The following is a 17,500-nucleotide window of genomic DNA, read 5'->3' as shown; positions in this document are numbered from 1 at the left end:
TGTATTTGCCAAGGTTACCTGAAATGAAAAAGGGTGACGAAAACCATAGAAATAGACTGCTCAGTGCAATATGAGCAAGGCGACTGATTCATAAACATCAGTTAAAGGGGAACATTATCACCAGACCTATGTAAGCGTCAATATATACCTTGATGTTGCAGGAAAAAAGACCATATATTTTTTTAACCGATTTCCGAACTCTAAATGGGTGAATTTTGGCGAAATAAACGCCTTTCTATTATTCACTCTCGGAGCGATCGGGAAGCAATCCGCCATTTTCTCAAATCAGCTCTGTTATTTTCCGTTTTTTCGACTGTTTTCCGTACCTTGGAGACATCATGCCTCGTCGGTGTGTTGTCGGAGGGTGTAACAACACCAACAGGGACGGATTCAAGTTGCACCAGTGGCCCAAAGATGCGAAAGTGGCAAGAAATTGGACGTTTGTTCCGCACACTTTACCGACGAAAGCTATGCTACGACAGAGATGGCAAGAATGTGTGGATATCCTGCGACACTCAAAGCAGATGCATTTCCAACGATAAAGTCAAAGAAATCTGCCGCCAGACCCCCAGGAAAAGAGTGCGGATGAGGGTATGTCTACAGAATATATTAATGGATGAAAACTGGGCTGTCTGCACTCTCAAAGTGCATGTTGTTGCCAAATGTATTTCATATGCTGTAAACCTAGTTCATAGTTGTTAGTTTCCTTTAATGCCAAACAAACACATACCAATCGTTGGTTAGAAGGCGATCGCCGAATTCGTCCTCGCTTTCTCCCGTGTCGCTGGCTGTCGTGTCGTTTTCGTCGGTTTCGCTTGCATACGGTTCAAACCGATATGGCTCAATAGCTTCGGTTTCTTCTTCAATTTCGTTTTCGCTACCTGCCTCCACACTACAACCATCCGTTTCAATACATGCGTAATCTGTTGAATCGCTTAAGCCGCTGAAATCCGAGTCTGAATCCGAGCTAATGTCGCTATAAACTTGCTGTTCTATCCGCCATGTTTGTTTGTATCGGCATCACTATGTGACGTCACAGGAAAATGGACGGGTGTATATAACGATGGTTGAAATCAGGCACTTTGAAGCTTTTTTTAGGGATATTGCGTGATGGGTAAAAATGTTAAAAAAACTTCGAAAAATAAAATAAGCCACTGGGAACTGATTTTTAATGGTTTTAACCCTTCTGAAATTGTGATAATGTTCCCCTTTAAACACACCAAGCTTTTAACTGACACTGTATTCATTTTCAGCGTTGCCAGAAGCTTAAAATGACCAAATGTTCAGGAAAATTCTTATACATCAGCGAGTAGCTACACTAAAATATTACCACAGACCATCAATAGCAGTAATTCTCAAACTGTGGTATGTGTGCAAGTGGCGGTACGCGGGCTCCATTTAGGGCGGTTCTCCTGCCTGGAGATTCCACAAAACGGTGCATCCTGAAGAGATTGTCAGAAAGCGACTTGAAGATGATCTGTACAAGATCATCCATGCAACATTTTGACCAAAGAACCACCATCACATGTCATGTAGACCACAAGATAGTGTTTTAAATGTAGAAAAAAAAATCCTAATATGAGGGCAGCACGGTGAACAGGGGTTAGTGCAGTGACGTGCGGTGAGGTTGATGGCTGGTGAGGCACTGACTTCATCACAGTCAGATTTACAAACATATGAACCCTAAAGAGTATCTTATTCACCATTTGATTGGCAGCAGTTAACGGGTTATGTTTAAAAGCTCATACCAGCATTCTTCCCTGCTTGGCACTCAGCATCAAGGCTTGGAATTGGGGGTTAAATTACCAAAAATGATTCCCAGGCGCGGCGCCGCTGCTGCCCACTGCTCCCCTCACCTCCCAGGGGGTGAACAAGGGGATGGGTCAAATGCAGAGGACAAATTTCATTACACCTAGTGTGTGTGTGACAATCATTGGTACTTTAACTTAACTTTAACTTTACACATACAAACTGTAGCACACAAAAAAGCACATTTAATAAAAAAAACTTTATTATGGTCTTACCTTTACTTAGAAATTAAGTTCATGCGCCGCAACTAAAGCCCTCACTTAAACTTCCCACGTGCAAGATTGAATCTATTTAAAAAAGTGTAACCGAGGGTTTATAAATGTCGCCTATACTGTATGAAACTACAAAATAACAAACACGGAGGCTCCAGTTTACACGAGGACCACTTTATTTACCTTCTTTCAAAAACCTCCGCTCCACTACAACATGTCATCACTTCCGCTCTTGGCGCCTTCAAAATAAGAGCTCAAGGCATATACTGTATAACAGCGCATAACAGGAACTTAACATCACAAATAGGAAAGCCCATAAAAATAGGTTACAAAAGTTATTTAATAAGAAGCCAAAAAGTGCAAAAACAATAATGTTCGTGTTGGAGGAGTTGTGAATTAGGTACACCTGCAGTCTGCAGGTGTACCTAATGTTGTGGCCCTGCAGTCATTCACAACTCCTCCAACACGAACATTATTGTTTTTGCACTTTCTGGCTTCTTATGAAATAACTTTTTTAAATAGATTCAATCTTGCACGTGGAAAGTTTAAGTGTGGGCTTTAGTTGATATAACAATTCTACGGCGGGGGTGCAGGAGGCGGGGCTACTGGAGCCTCAGCCAGTGCGTCTTTTGCAGCCGTTTTATGATCGCTCAGCACAAGAAATACGTTACACACATACAGTTGTTGACAAAATACACTGTACATTATATACCTCAGCTAACTAAACTATGGAAATGTATAATATAATTCATATAGCAATACGGTCTCACTACATAGCAGGCCAGCAGTTAGCCGAGTCCGGAATCCATGTTGAGGCACTGAGTGACGTGCCTCCACTGGCTGCTGTTCACCGCACCGTCTCTTCTCAGTATTTGAACGGCAAATGTGAAAATTCAGCGATTTTGAATAAAAATAATCTAAAACTGGTGAAGTTAAATGGAAAATAACTTTATAGTATAATCACTGGATACATATAACAATTTAATTTTTTTTTTTTCTTTTTACATTTTTTTTCTTTCCATGATGGCAGGTGAAGCCCCGCCTCACCTGCCTCTAGTGACTGCACGTCACTGGGTTAGCGCATGTGCCTCACAATACGAAGGTCCTGAGTAGTCCTGAGTTCAGTCTTTCGGGATCTTTCTGTGTGGAGTTTGCATTTTCTCCCCGTGACTGCGTGGGTTCCCTCCGGGTACTCCTCCCACCTCCAAAAACATGCACCTGGGGATAGGTTGACTGGCAACACTAAATGGTCCCTAATGTGTGAATGTGAGTGTGAATGTTGTCTGTCTATCTTTGTTGGCCCTGTGATGAGGTGGCGACTTGTCCAGGGTGTTTATTGTTTATTGAATGGATCCTCATTAACTGACGCCAAGGCGACTGCTAGTCGTCCTGGGGTCCATATAGGAGCATACAAAATAAAAATACAAAGAATACATGCATTACCAAACATTATACAAAGGAAAAATACAACATAAGATAAAAAAGCTAAATAAACCCAGTATTAAACATTTCACGTCATGTCGGCAGCTGCAATAGGTGTATCTTCAAAGCTGTCTTGAATGACATTTTACTTTGTGAGAGATTAATGTGAGATGGCAATTGTTGCGTTTTGGACCAGTTGTTCCTCCCAGGGAATTCAAGTCACAAGTCGCTCCCAAGCTCTTTACGACACTTAAAGCTGAGTTGAAAAACCACCAGAGACAGAATAGGTATTTTGTAATATATTTGCAAAGCTTTGCATATATACTTTCAGACCAGTCCAGCATAGAACATTCAAATGCGCCCCTAAGATCGTCTCTTTCCCCGACCCAAAACCCTCTCCCCTCTTAAGTCGCAGGCAGTCATCTCTCTCTAGACAAAACAAATGCTTATTATCGCTCTCTCTAACATTCCTCACTTCAAGGTTAAGCACACAGTTTTGCAGACAACCAAAAGACCACATTTGGAAGAAAAACACTAGCTGTTTTGTAATATGACAATGAAATCAAAAGAAGTAACATTTAAATTCGGATATATGTAAATATCTGCCTCCGACACGACCCATTCCAGAATGATGTACATCTATACATGACTGTATGTTTGAGGAGATTGGTCCTGAGAGCAGGAAGTGCCAAATAGCCATTGCTGGCATTCCTAGTGTCATGAATATGTGTGTTAGTTGATTTTAAAAACTGCTTGTAAAAGTAATCTGGTGATTGATCTAACATGATAGTTCTAAAGAACATAAGGAGACTACAATGCATCTTTTGTTCAACAGACAACCAGGACAGGCGTGAATGCATGAATGAAATATTAGTGCGCAAAAGAACACTTAAGTACCAGTCTCGCCGCTCTGTGTTTGCAGAGCGCTCTTGCAGTTTGTTCAGGTCAGACTTAGTCGTAGCGGACCATATTATAGGACAGTAATGAAGATGACAGAAAACCAAGGACTGTATGACTTGAGCCATTGTTGAGGATGTCAAGAAGGTGGAGCACTTCCTGACCATGGCTAAACCTCTTCCCATTTTCATAAAAATACCATCAATATGATCGGACCCCCGTGTACACCGCCTTCCGCCCGATTGCAGCTGAGATAGGCTCCAGCACCCCCCGCGACCCCAATAGGGACAAGCGGTAGAAAATAGTACTATGGAATGCCCTCCCGGTAACAATTAGAGATGCTACCTCAGTAGAAGCATTTAAGTCCCATCTTAAAACTCATTTGTATACTCTAGCCTTTAAATAGACCCCCCTTTTAGACCAGTTGATCTGCCGTTTCTTTTCTTTTCCCCTCTGCTCCCCTTTTCCTTGTGGAGGGGGGGTGCACAGGTCCAGTGGCCATGGATGAAGTGCTGGCTGTCCAGAGTCGGGACCCGGGGTGGACCGCTCGCCTGTGCATCGGTTGGGAACATCTCTGCGCTGCTGACCCGTCTCCGCTCGGGATGGTGTCCTGCTGGCCCCACTATGGACTGGACTCTTACTATTATGTTGGATCCACTATGGACTGGACTCTCACAATATTATGTCAGACCCACTCGACATCCATTGCATTTGGTCTCCCCTAGAGGGGGGGGGGGGGGGGGGTTACCCACATATGCGGTCCTCTCCAAGGTTTCTCATAGTCATTCACATCGACGTCCTACTGGGGTGAGTTTTTCCTTGCCCTTATGTGGGCTTTGTACCGAGGATGTCGTTGTGGCTTGTGCAGCCCTTTGAGACACTTGTGATTTAGGGCTATATAAATAAACATTGATGATTGATTGATTGATTGATTGATTGATTGAAAATTGATGGATGGATCATAATATGACCCCTTTAATGCGCCTTATAATCCGGTGCGCCTTTTGTATGAAAAAGTACCTAAATAGACCCCATACTTGCCAACCTTGAGACCTCCAGATTCTGGAGATTTGGGGGCGGGGGGTAGGGGGGAGGAGTATATTTATAGGTAGAATCCACTGAAATTCAAGTATTTCTTATATATAAAAAGGGTGGAGTGCCATCTCCGGGTTGGGGAGGAGATCTTGCCCCAAGTGGAGGAGTTCAAGTACCTTGGAGTCTTGTTCACGAGTGAGGGAAGAGAGGATCGTGAGATCGACAGGCGGATCGGTGCGGCGTCTTCAGTAATGCGGATGCTGTATCGATCCGTTGTGGTGAAGAAGGAGCTGAGCCGGAAGGCAAAGCTCTCAATTTACCGGTCGATCTACGTTCCCATCCTCACCTATGGTCATGAGCTTTGGGTTATGACCGAAAGGACAAGATCACGGGTATAAGCGGCCGAAATGAGTTTCCTCCGCCGGGTGGCGGGGCTCTCCCTTAGAGATAGGGTGAGAAGCTCTGCCATCCGGGGGGAGCTCAAAGTAAAGCCGCTGCTCCTCCACATGGAGAGGAGCCAGATGAGGTGGTTCGGGCATCTGGTCAGGATGCCACCCGAACGCCTCCCTAGGGAGGTGTTTAGGGCACGTCCGACCGGTAGGAGGCCACGGGGAAGACCCAGGACACGTTGGGAAGACTATGTCTCCCGGCTGGCCTGGGAACGCCTCGGGGTCCCACAGGCAGAGCTGGACGAAGTGGCTGGGGAGAGGGAAGTCTGGGCTTCCCTGCTTAGGCTGCTGTCCCCGCGACCCGACCTCGGATAAGCGGAAGAAGATGGATGGATGGATATATACATATATACATATAAATAAAATAAATACTTGAATTTCAGTGTTCATTTATTTACACATATACACACATAACACTCCTCTACTCATTGTTGTATTTGAAAGTGCAATGCTTTGCAGCCAGTAGCACAGCCTTTGAAGGAGCATAGGTATGGGCAGTGTAATATTATGGGTTGGAGTCAATAACCAGGCGAGGTGACGAAGTTACATCTCTTTACTTCATACTTCAGAACCATCAGGGTGCGCAATACAACGTAAACCGCTGGCCAACCAAAAAGTAACCACAGAACACTATACGGTATAGTGTTCTTGTTATGATCTGGTGTTGGATCATAGTTTATTTTGGGTTTTGAGTCACTTGTGATATAAGTTATGTTTCAGCACTCCTGTTTTGTGTTGTCTTGGTTGTCATGGTTACTGATTGTTTTCGCCTGCATCTGATTAGTGTTCGGGACGCACACCTGTTCCCGGGCACTAATCGGAGAGCTATTTAGTCCTGCTTTTTCCTGTCACTCAGCCTGGTGCTTTTGTTTGCTTTACGCAACTGTCACGTTTATTCCTTGTGTCCGTAAGCTAAGCGTTGCCTTATGCCTTCCCTGTGTGTGCTATTCCGTTAGCTTTCCTTGTGCTAGGCACACTCTCCTTGTGTTCGCTTGTTTTGTTCGTTTCTATTTTCGGGTATGATTCATACCTGCCAACTTTTGAAATCAGAAAAACCTAGTAGCCAGGGTCCAGGGGCCGCAGGCCCCGGTAGCTCCAGGACAAAGTCCTGGTGGGGGTTCAGGCTTCGCCCCCCGACGCAAAATGATTATTAGCATTCAGACAGGTTAAAATGTTGCTAAAACCATCACTTTTCTATCAGTCACAGTGACTTTTCAAAACAAAAATATTACAGCAAAAATCATATGGGTTGATTGACATGTTTATTCTGTAAGCTAACTTCAATAGTTTGAAATTATGTTGACAGTTAATGCCAGTTATCCTGTCAACCTTTCACAAGACTTCAATTTGTTAATTGAAAGTATAAACAGTATAAACACTTTTTACAGTAAACAAATGGTAAAACAGTACTAAATAATTCCATTAAAAAAAAATTGGTGTCATTATTAACTTTCTGTCCAAGCTTGTATAATCTACTGCCTTGTTCAATTGTATAAAATATTCTGTGCCTAAAATTCACATTTCTATCACAATTATCATACTGTAAACATGGTAAGCTAACTTCATTAAAATTAATAGTCCTGTCAATAGCATGGAATTACAATTCAAATGTAGTTTTTTTGTAAGCCTTTCAAAAGAATTCAAAATATGAAAAATTTATGAAAATTAATTTAAGCCATCAGACACTTGAAAAGTGGCACGTCACATCTCTAATGTAATCATTTTAACTTTTCAACAGAAATAGCACTGCAAAAATATTAAGGACATACTTCTGTATTTTGGTAGTTATGCTGTCAACATTTAACAAGATTTCTTCAACTTGGACTTGAAAGCATAAATAGTATAAACACTTTTAACAGTATAACAGTACTAAACAATTCCAATAGATAACATTGGTGTCATTACCTTTTTGTGGCTAAAATCCGAAAAACGTTGAAAGTTTTCCACTTGTATCGCTAGCAACGGCATTAGACTTGTGTTTTTTTTGTCCCAACGTGGTCTTTTACATCGCTAATTCCTCCGTGTCCGATCGAAAAATCATGTCTGCACAAGGTGCAATTCGCGTAGTTTTCACCCTTTTTGGAACGGATAATTATTCCCGGATAGGCTTTTGAATATTCTTCACGGAATGACTGCAGTTTTCTTTTCGGTTTAAGACTCGTTTGCGATGTTTCTCCGGCTGATTCCATGATCGTTCGCTCGTTTGGAAACAATGGCAACTGGTGCCTCGTGCTTGGCAGTGGTGCTATAAATAGCCTCGCGCATTTAAAAAAAAAAAAAATTTTTTAATTAATGAAAAAACGTATTTTTTATCACTGCAACCGTAACCCGGAATAGGTTGATGAAAACCGTACTAATTATGGGAAAACCGGAGTAGTTGGCAGGTATGATGATTTACACAAATAAATAATTCGTCCTACCTGCATGCTGTCTCTGGAGTTCCTGCTGTCCTCACCGAAAAAACAATCGGCATAATCATGCCTACTCGCCGGCACCGCAACAGTTCTGTGGTTACTTTTTGGTTGGCCAAGCGGACGTGACGACAGGCTGTCCTCACTCAGGTCCACACGGACCTGGAGGGGGCGTGCCTTAAGTCCGGCTGGAAATCGGGAGAAATTCGGGAGAATGGTTGTCCCGGGAGATTTTCGGGAGAGGCACTGAAATTCGGGAGTCTCCCGGAAAATTCGGGAGGGTTGGCAAGTATGATAGACCCGCTCATCGGCAGAGCGCCTTTTAATCCGGTGCGCCCTATGGTCCGAAAAATACGGTACTATTCCACTCTATAACACTGAAAATACGGTAAAAAAAAAGTTGTATAGGGACACCCCTACTTATTTTGTTTTGAAATCAGAACAGCGGAGATTGGGTTGGATTTAAGGGTTTCCGCTGTACTTAAACTAGCAGGGAGCACAGTATCAAATGGTGCAGTGTTGTTAGTACCGTATGGCTGACAGCTATTAAAACACAGCGAGATTGGACTCCTGATTTAAAAGGAGGAGTAAGAGAAGACAACATATGGATTTTCCTTGTCAGGAGAAGCCCCTCCACTTCGCTCCTGCCCCCACCGTCAGTCTGACCTTAACAGTGAGGGCGAGGGAGAAAAGCCTTTCAACGGACAGGACAAACAGGACTGGAAGTGAAAGGAGAGCGGCGTCTGATGAAAACAGAGAAATTAGAAAGAGAGTGAAGCGAAAGGAAAAGGGAAAGGAAGAGGGGTGTGTGTTGGGGGGATAGGTTTCTGCTCGAGTGGCCAGGGCTTGGGAGAGTTGTCTTTCTGAAGGGAAGGAGCTTGTTTACTGCTGATATGACACGGCTGCCCTGCAGAGAGGGAAATGCGAGCCCTCAGCCCTGTTATTATTAACAAGGACAAAGAGAACAGAGGGAGCACACCAAGATGCACCGGACAGCAAGTGCACACACACGCATTCAGACACGCACACAAACAAGACAGAGGCTGCCAATGACAAGTATGGATTTTCCCCAGTGCGGATTATTCACAGAGGACATCTGCAAGACATCCGCTGCCCCTTCAAGCAGCCCGCAACCTCTCCGAAACAAGGCTCTAATGAAAGGGTCCGGTCCGGGGCAGTGTTAACTGGCGACCAGGGGGGACGACGCACTTCATCTGCCTCAGAGACAGGGGGGGTTACAGGGGGCGACGGAACAAGTGGCAGGGCATTAGCCACATCATGGATTCCCAGGCTTCCCCTGTAGAGCTTCCCATGGGCGGCCCAAACCCATGGTTATCAGGCCACAGCCCCTTGCCCACAGATCAATACGCAGCCCGACTCGGCGTGCAGACGTTCTCAAGCTGAAAAATAATTACATGGCAGCAGCCATTGTTTACTTGAAGACAAAATGAGAACGGCAGTTGTGTTTGTCTGTTAGTTGCTAAGGTCAACATGTCGGCAGGACTTTTCCAACCTGAAAGGCATTCTGATGGAGAGGCGGATCAGATCAGACTAGGGATGTCCCGATCCGATATTTGGATCGGATCGGCTGCCGATATTTGCCAAAAATTGCGTATCGGCAAGGCATGGGAAAATGCCGATCCAGATCCAGTTTTAAAAAAACTCCGGTCCGTGTTTTCCAACGCACCGATTTAAATAATACATTCCACTTTTTTGCTGCTCCGTAATTTCCGTTCCGCATTTTCCAGCACACCTTCAACACATCCACAATTCTCACGCAGTTGCTTTTAGCTGCTGGCATTACACGACAGGCTCTTCTCACTCTTTCCTGTGTCTCCCTCTCACAGACAGCGAGCGCACCTTCTTACACACGTCACATACTGTCACGTCATACGTCACATACGTATACGTCCTCTCCCAGCAGAGAGCGAGGTAGCGGCATGGCTAACGTTAGCTGTGATGCTAGCGCAGCCGCTAAGGTGCGCGCCTGCTCAAGCGTCCTCTGCGCACGGCAAATCTATGCCACGCACAAAATCAAATCAAAAAATAAGCGCATAACAATTTTCGACACAGGGACACGACAGAGAAAACAGTTTTCGTCATCATTGTTCAAATATTGTGAAGTCTGTCGAGACGCTTATCTCCATTCGGTGCCACACGCCCACACCATCAAAATGGCAAAAATTTCCACATCAACACCGTATGAAAAAATTAGTGATTTTTTTAGTTGTGATTTCCTTCTCTGCATGAAAGTTTAAAAGTAGCATATATTAATGCAGTATGAAGAAGAATGTTTTAATGTAGACATGCAAGCATTGAAAGAAAATTTTGAAAATCAAGACTACATTTCCTGCAAATGGATGCATTTCTACCCTATATTTTAACTTTAGATTTATTCTCATATCAAACTCTTTTGGCTGTCTTTTTGACACTTACATCCGGCGCCCCCCTCCACACCCTGGATTATAGATAATGTAAATAATTCAATGTGATTATCTTGTGTGATGACTGTATTATGATGATAGTATATATCTGATAGTATATATCTGTATCATGAATCAATTTAAGTGGACCCCGTCTTAAACAAGTTGAAAAACTTATTGGGGTGTTACCATTTAGTGGTCAATTGTACGGAATATGTACTTCACTGTGCAACCTACTAATAAAAGTCTCAATCAATCAATCAAAACACACAGAATCATCATACTGCTGTGATTATATGCATCAAGTGTTCATTCAAGGCTAAGGCAAAATATCGAGATATATATTGTGTATCGCAATATGGCCTTAAAATATCGCAATATTAAAAAAAGGCCATATCGCCCAGCCCTAGTTCAATGATGCCATTTCTGTTTGTCATGTATAATTTTGTCTATTTTGTGTTTATCCTTGAATAAACAGGTCAGTTTCTTGTTACCAACCATTGTGTATTATTCAAACTCCCCTAATTCAGCTGGCTAGTTGTTATCAAGAGTACTAAAACCCTTTTCAACATGATTCTGACAACTAAATAGGCTAAATAACTTTAAACTTTAATACATGCTCGGATAGGCCAGTATCGGTCAGTATCGGTATCGGATCGGAAGTGCAAAAACAATATCGGTATCGGATCGGAAGTGCAAAAACCTGGATCGGGACATCCCTACTTTGAACTCGCTTATTAATCCACTGTCCTCCAACAGTGTGGTGCCTTCTTCTACTCACCGTGAACAATTTTGGACATTTCTCACAGAGAAAATATCAATGATTAGACTGTCCCTTCCTGCATCTGTAGTCTCAGTGGAAACAGGTCTTACTGCCTTCGATTGTTTTGAGCCAGTGTCCCATCCCTGAAAATAGTTCAACAAATAAAACCCTCTGCATGTCCACTGGACATTATCACATGTCGGCTTTTTAAAAAAATGTTTTTAACTCTATTGGGCCTTTTATTGTTCATCTAGTCAATTCTTCCCTAAGGTGTGGATGTTTCCCAACCTCCTTGAAACATGCTGTGGTCCAGCCACTAATCAAAAAGAATAACCTTGACCCCAATATTTTATCAAATTTCAGACCAATCTCAAAGTTGCTATTCTATCTAAGGTCTTGGAGAAGGTTGTTTATGATCAACTTCCTTCTTATCTCAACTGAAACGATATTGGGGAAAAAATTGTTTTAAATCCACAACATAGCACAGAAACTGCACTTTTAAGAGTTTTTAATGACCTGCTTTTAGCTGTGGACTCAGGTCAATCTGCAGTTCTTGTGCTTTTAGATTTGACTGCTGCTTTTGATACGGTAGACCAGAGCATTCTTTTAGCTCGCCTTGAGTCTTGTGTGGTGGTTCCAGTCATTTTTCTGTAAACCGAGGCCAATACTCCTCCTTTGAGTCTGCCTTTCAGCATGGTGTACCCCAAGGCTCAATTTTAGCACCTGTCCTCTTTTCTTTATACATCCTTCCCCTGGGTGCTTTTTTTTTTTAAGCACAATGGCTCTTTTCACTGTTTCGCAGATGATATTCAAATATATCTGCCTGTAACAGTAAGCAATACCCAGGTTGCCATGACTACTCTGCAGAACTAGTTTGCATGATGTACGAGTATGGTTGGGGGCCAATTTTTTTATACGGATATCGTCGTATTTGGTGAAAGAAAGCCGCTGCAAGGACGTGACAGTGCTATTGGTCCTACGTCCTCATATTGCCACGAATCAGCAAGGAGCCTTGGAGTCACTTTTGACAGCTTGCTTAAGCTGGACAAACAAATTATCTCTGTCATTAAATCTAGCTTCCTTCAGCTAAGACTCCTTGCAAAAATAAAACAGTTTCTTCCACAGGCTGACTTTGAAAGAGCTATACATGCGTTTGTGACGTTACGCCTGGATTACTGTAATTCTTTGTACGTAGGCCTGGATCAGGGCTCTCTCCAGCGGCTAGAGAACTCTGCTGCTCGTCTTTTAACTAAAACCAAACGAAGTGAGCATGTTACCCCTGTACTGGCTTCCCTTGATTGGCTCCCAGTTACTTTTAGAGTTCATTTTAAAATTGTACTTATTGTTTTTAAATGCTTAAACCAAGAAGCCCCGCCCTATCGTATTGAGCTGCTGCAGCCTTAAATATACCCTGTGGTCTTCAAACTAGGCTAAAAACCAGAGGAGATAGAGCCTCCTCAGTGGCAGGGCCTACACCAGGCCTGGGCAATTATTTTGACTCGGGGGCCACATTTAGAGAAAAAAATGTGTCTGGGGGGGCCACATTTAGAGAAAAAAATGTGTCTGGGGGCTGGTATATCTATTTTTAGGAACACTAATACAAAAACTCACAATAATGTCTGATTGAATGCTAAAAACTTTATGACAGGCCGCCTTAAAAAACGTAATGGAATTTTACATGTTTCTATGAACGATAAAACACTGAATATTGACAAAAGATGAATGTCACACCCCTTTCGCTCGACATATTTTACAATCAAGTGAAACGCAACAAAAATGCAACAAACAGTGAAATATGATATGAATATATCTGATATATCACTAAGCTTTGTGACGTAGATTACCATAGTAACTAATTAGATGACCATAGTAAATGATAAATGGGTTGTACTTGTATAGCGCTTTTCTACCTTCAAGGTACTCAAAGCGCTTTGACACTACTTCCACATTTACCCATTCACACACTGATGGAGGGAGCTGCCATGCAAGGCGCTAACCAGCACCCATCAGGAGCAAGGGTGAAGTGTCTTGCTCATGACACAACGGACATGACGAGGTTGGTGCTAGGTGGGGATTGAACCAGTGATCCTCGGGTTGCGCACGGCCACTCTCCCACGCCGTCCCTAGTCCCTAGTCCCTAGTAACTAATTAGATTACCATAGTTACTAATTAGATTACCATAGTAACTGGTATATCAGCCATAAGCGCAGATTCCAACCATTGAAATACTTTGTATAGTTGAAGACTTACGGTCATTAGAAAACATCACTGCACATCATAATGGCAGCTACACTTTCCATCTTAAAGATCTAAAAAAAATATTTGGGACTGTCCGGCGGGCCAGATTGAAAAGCTTAACGGGCCGCATGTGGCCCCCGGGCCTTAATTTGCCCAAATCAAATCAAATCAAATCAACTTTATTTATAGAGCACATTTAAAATTTACCACAGGGGTAGCCAAAGTGCTGTACAATGAGCAGGTTAAAAGATAAAACGAGTACCGAGCAAACACAACACAACACAAACAGAACACGATAAAAAATAAATAATTAAAATAGAATTAATAAAAACATAAAAACAGGATCACAGCAGGTGTATTATGGGGCGCCATTGCAGGATGGATATCACTCAGTGTTAAAAGCCATGGAATAAAAGTATGTTTTTAAGAGAGATTTAAAAACAGGAAGAGAGGAGGCTTGTCTAACACTCAGGGGTAGGTCGTTCCAGAGCTTGGGAGCAGCAACGGCGAAAGCTCTGTCACCTCTAAGCTTCAGCCTTGTGTCAGGGACCGTCAACAGCAGCTGATCGGCTGATCTTAAGGATCGGGTGGGGCAGTAAGGCTGAAGGAGGTCGGAGAGATAGGTTGGCGCGAGGTTGTTTAGACATTTAAAAACAAATAAAAGGAGTTTAAAATGTATTCGGTAACGCACAGGGAGCCAGTGAAGGGACGCTAAAATAGGGGTGATGTGCTCACGTCTGCGGGTCTGTGTTAGCAGACGAGCAGCAGAGTTCTGCACGAGCTGCAGGCGGGCGAGGGAGGCCTGGCTAATGCCTACATACAGGGCATTACAGTAATCAAGACGAGTCGAGATAAAAGCGTGGATTAATTTCTCAAGATCATGTCTTGATAGAAGCGGTTTCACTTTCGCTATTTGGCGTAATTGATAAAAGCTTTTTTGAACGACGCTGCTGATTTGTTTTTCGAATTTAAAATCTGAGTCAAACTTTACCCCCAGGTTTGTGACACAGTCGCTGAGATACGGGGTCAGAGTGCCGAGGTCAACGTTGGGGGAGGGAGGGCGACTTGGACTTGCCCAGGCCTGGCCTAGACTGTGGAACAACCATCCACTATCTATTAGGTCCTCCCAGTCTCGGAGCCAATTTAAATCTGGGTTAAAAACATATTTTTACTCCCTGGCGTTGAAATCCAGTTAGGCAGGATATGTTGGTTGTTTTTATTTCTTGTTTTATCCTTTTTTATTTATTACATTTTGGTATTTTAGGTGATATTTCTGCACTTTACTATTGTATTTCATTCCTCATTCCGTGTTACCATGTAAATGTGACACTATGTGCCCCTTGTTTTTGTTGTAAATAGTTTTCTAATTTCTGTATAGCACTTTGGCCAACTTGGCTTGTTTTTACATGTGCTATTAGGGGTGTAACGGTACGTGTATTTGTATTGAACCGTTTCGGTACGGGGGTTTCGTTCGGTTCTGAGGTGTACCGAACGAGTTTCCACACGGACATATTAAGTAGCGTAACGCACGTTGTGTAAACAATGCACACCGAGGCACAACACACGGCATGCTAGCAGCGACCGGCTAGGACAACATGTAAAAGCTAGAGCTGGAAGACCCTCCTGCCTCGTTAAGATCTCCCGTTTGGGAACACTTTGGCTGCGCGATACAACAATGGAGGACGGAGGTTTGCCGACATTGTTCAGCAGCTGCTTCTGACAACACGTCAAACATGCTAACCCATTTGAAGCGTCACCACCGCATTCAAGCAGCCTCTCCTCGGTGAGTCAGACAGGGCTAAAGCAATAACAAATGTTTTTATAGTAGCAGATTTAAGTCCATATTGCATTAAAAACTAGATTTTGACCCACTTCTATAGTGGAAGAACAATGAGCCCATATATCCTCTTACTGCCAAGTTAGCCAGGCTGGGGGGGGGGAGAAAAGTTAATCTGAGGCTGAGTTGACTTGAAACTGTTTAATGTTGCACTTTTTATGTGTAGAAGAAAAGTTTTGTCATTTTATTTAATCTGAGCAACAACTTGAGGCAGTTTAATGTTGATTAACGTGGACCCCGACTTAAACAAGTTGAAAAACTTATTGGTGTGTTACCATTTAGTGGGCAATTGTACGGAATATGTACTGTACTGTGCAATCTACTAATAAAAATCTCAATCAATCAATCAAAAAAAACACTTTATACGTAGTAAGATTTTGTTAAGAAACCATTTTGAGCCTTATCTTATTTAGTTTTTATGTTATATATGTTGACCACATTAACCCTGGCAATGTACCCTGTGTGTATATGTATGTTATGCCATTGTTTACAAATTTGGTGAATAAATAACCAACAAATTTATATTTTGTTGTTTTCTTACTGTACCGAAAATGAACCGAACCGTGACCTCTAAACCGAGGTACGTACCGAACCGAAATTTTGGTGTACCGTTACACCCCTACGTGCTATATAAATAAATAAACTGAAACTGAACTGAATTAGGAAAACATTTACGCAAGAGGGGACTACGGGCTGCATGGGAAAGATGATGAAAGATGATACATTTCACTTAAAAGGAGACTGAGGGCAGCGTGATCACAAGGGTGTCCTGTATTTACCGATCTACGGGGACAAAAAGTCTAGTTAGGCTAGTGTGGGCTCACTGATTGGTCACCTCTCAAGCACAGTCCATGCTGGAAAGAGGTTGGCTTGGGCCCGTCACAAGCAAGCAACCACCAATGTGCACGGCAACTATTGCTAAATGTGGGCCAACGTTTGAATTGCCAGTTTCCCCTTTTGTGCATTCCTTGGCTAAACGCCCCTCAAGCGGCAGACACGTAAATGGCACCATTAGCTAAGACAGTCATGCGTGTCGTCTGCATTCACGCTGAGCATTAGTGTCTGCCTAGGTGCCTGCCAGTGATATTAGCTCAGACACTTCACATCTGACAAGAAAATGATGCTTAATATGTTCTTGGGAATGTGTTCAAAGGGAGATGACCTCCATTTAATCACTTGTTCACCGGTCAACCCGAAAGACAGGATGGATAAAAAGAGGTGAGGCGGAGGACCACTTAAGTGTATAAAAACAGGTAAATTAAAAACAGGGGAAATTGGTGAATATTATTACCGTATTTTTCGGACTATAAGTCGCAGTTTTTTTCATAGTTTGGCCGGGGGTGCGACTTATACTCAGGAGCGACTTATGTGTGAAATTATTAACACATTAGCGTAAAATATCAAATAATATTATTGATCTCATTCACGTAAGAGACTAGACGTATAAGATTTCATGGGATTTAGCGATTAGGAGTGACAGATTGTTTGGTAAACGTATAGCATGTTCTATATGTTATAGTTATTTGAATGACTCTTACCATAATATGTTACGTTAACATACCAGTTGGTTATTTATGCCTCATATAACGTACACTTATTCAGCCTGTTGTTCACTATTCTTTATTTATTTTAAATTGCCTTTCAAATGTCTATTCCTGGTGTTGGCTTTTATCAAATACATTTCCCCCAAAAATGCGACCTATACTCCAGTGCGACTTTTATATGTTTTTTTCCCCTTTTTTATTATGCATTTTCGGTCGGTGCGACTTATACTCTGGAGCGATTTATAATCCAAATATACATATATACATATACTGTATATATGTATATATATACTGTATACAGTATATATATATATATATATATATATACACATATATACATATATATATATATATATATATAAACACATATATACCGTATTTTCCGCACTATAAGGCGCACCTAAAAACCACAAATTTTCTCAAAAGCTGACAGTGCGCCTTATAACCCGGTGCGCTTTAT

The 17,500-nt window shown here is 42.4% G+C and overlaps 1 protein-coding gene across 3 annotated transcripts in view; it reads right to left on the bottom strand.

Moving 5' to 3' along the window:
- The window catches only part of cntln (centlein, centrosomal protein), a 432,451-nt gene that overhangs the window by 307,015 nt on the left and 107,936 nt on the right, over positions 1–17,500 (bottom strand). The window lies entirely within an intron of this gene.

This window comes from Nerophis lumbriciformis, linkage group LG27 (genome assembly GCF_033978685.3).
Source record: "Nerophis lumbriciformis linkage group LG27, RoL_Nlum_v2.1, whole genome shotgun sequence".
Lineage (NCBI taxonomy): Eukaryota > Metazoa > Chordata > Actinopteri > Syngnathiformes > Syngnathidae > Nerophis > Nerophis lumbriciformis.
Note: the sequence above shows the minus strand (reverse complement) of the source record. Positions and strands in the feature narration are given on the sequence as shown.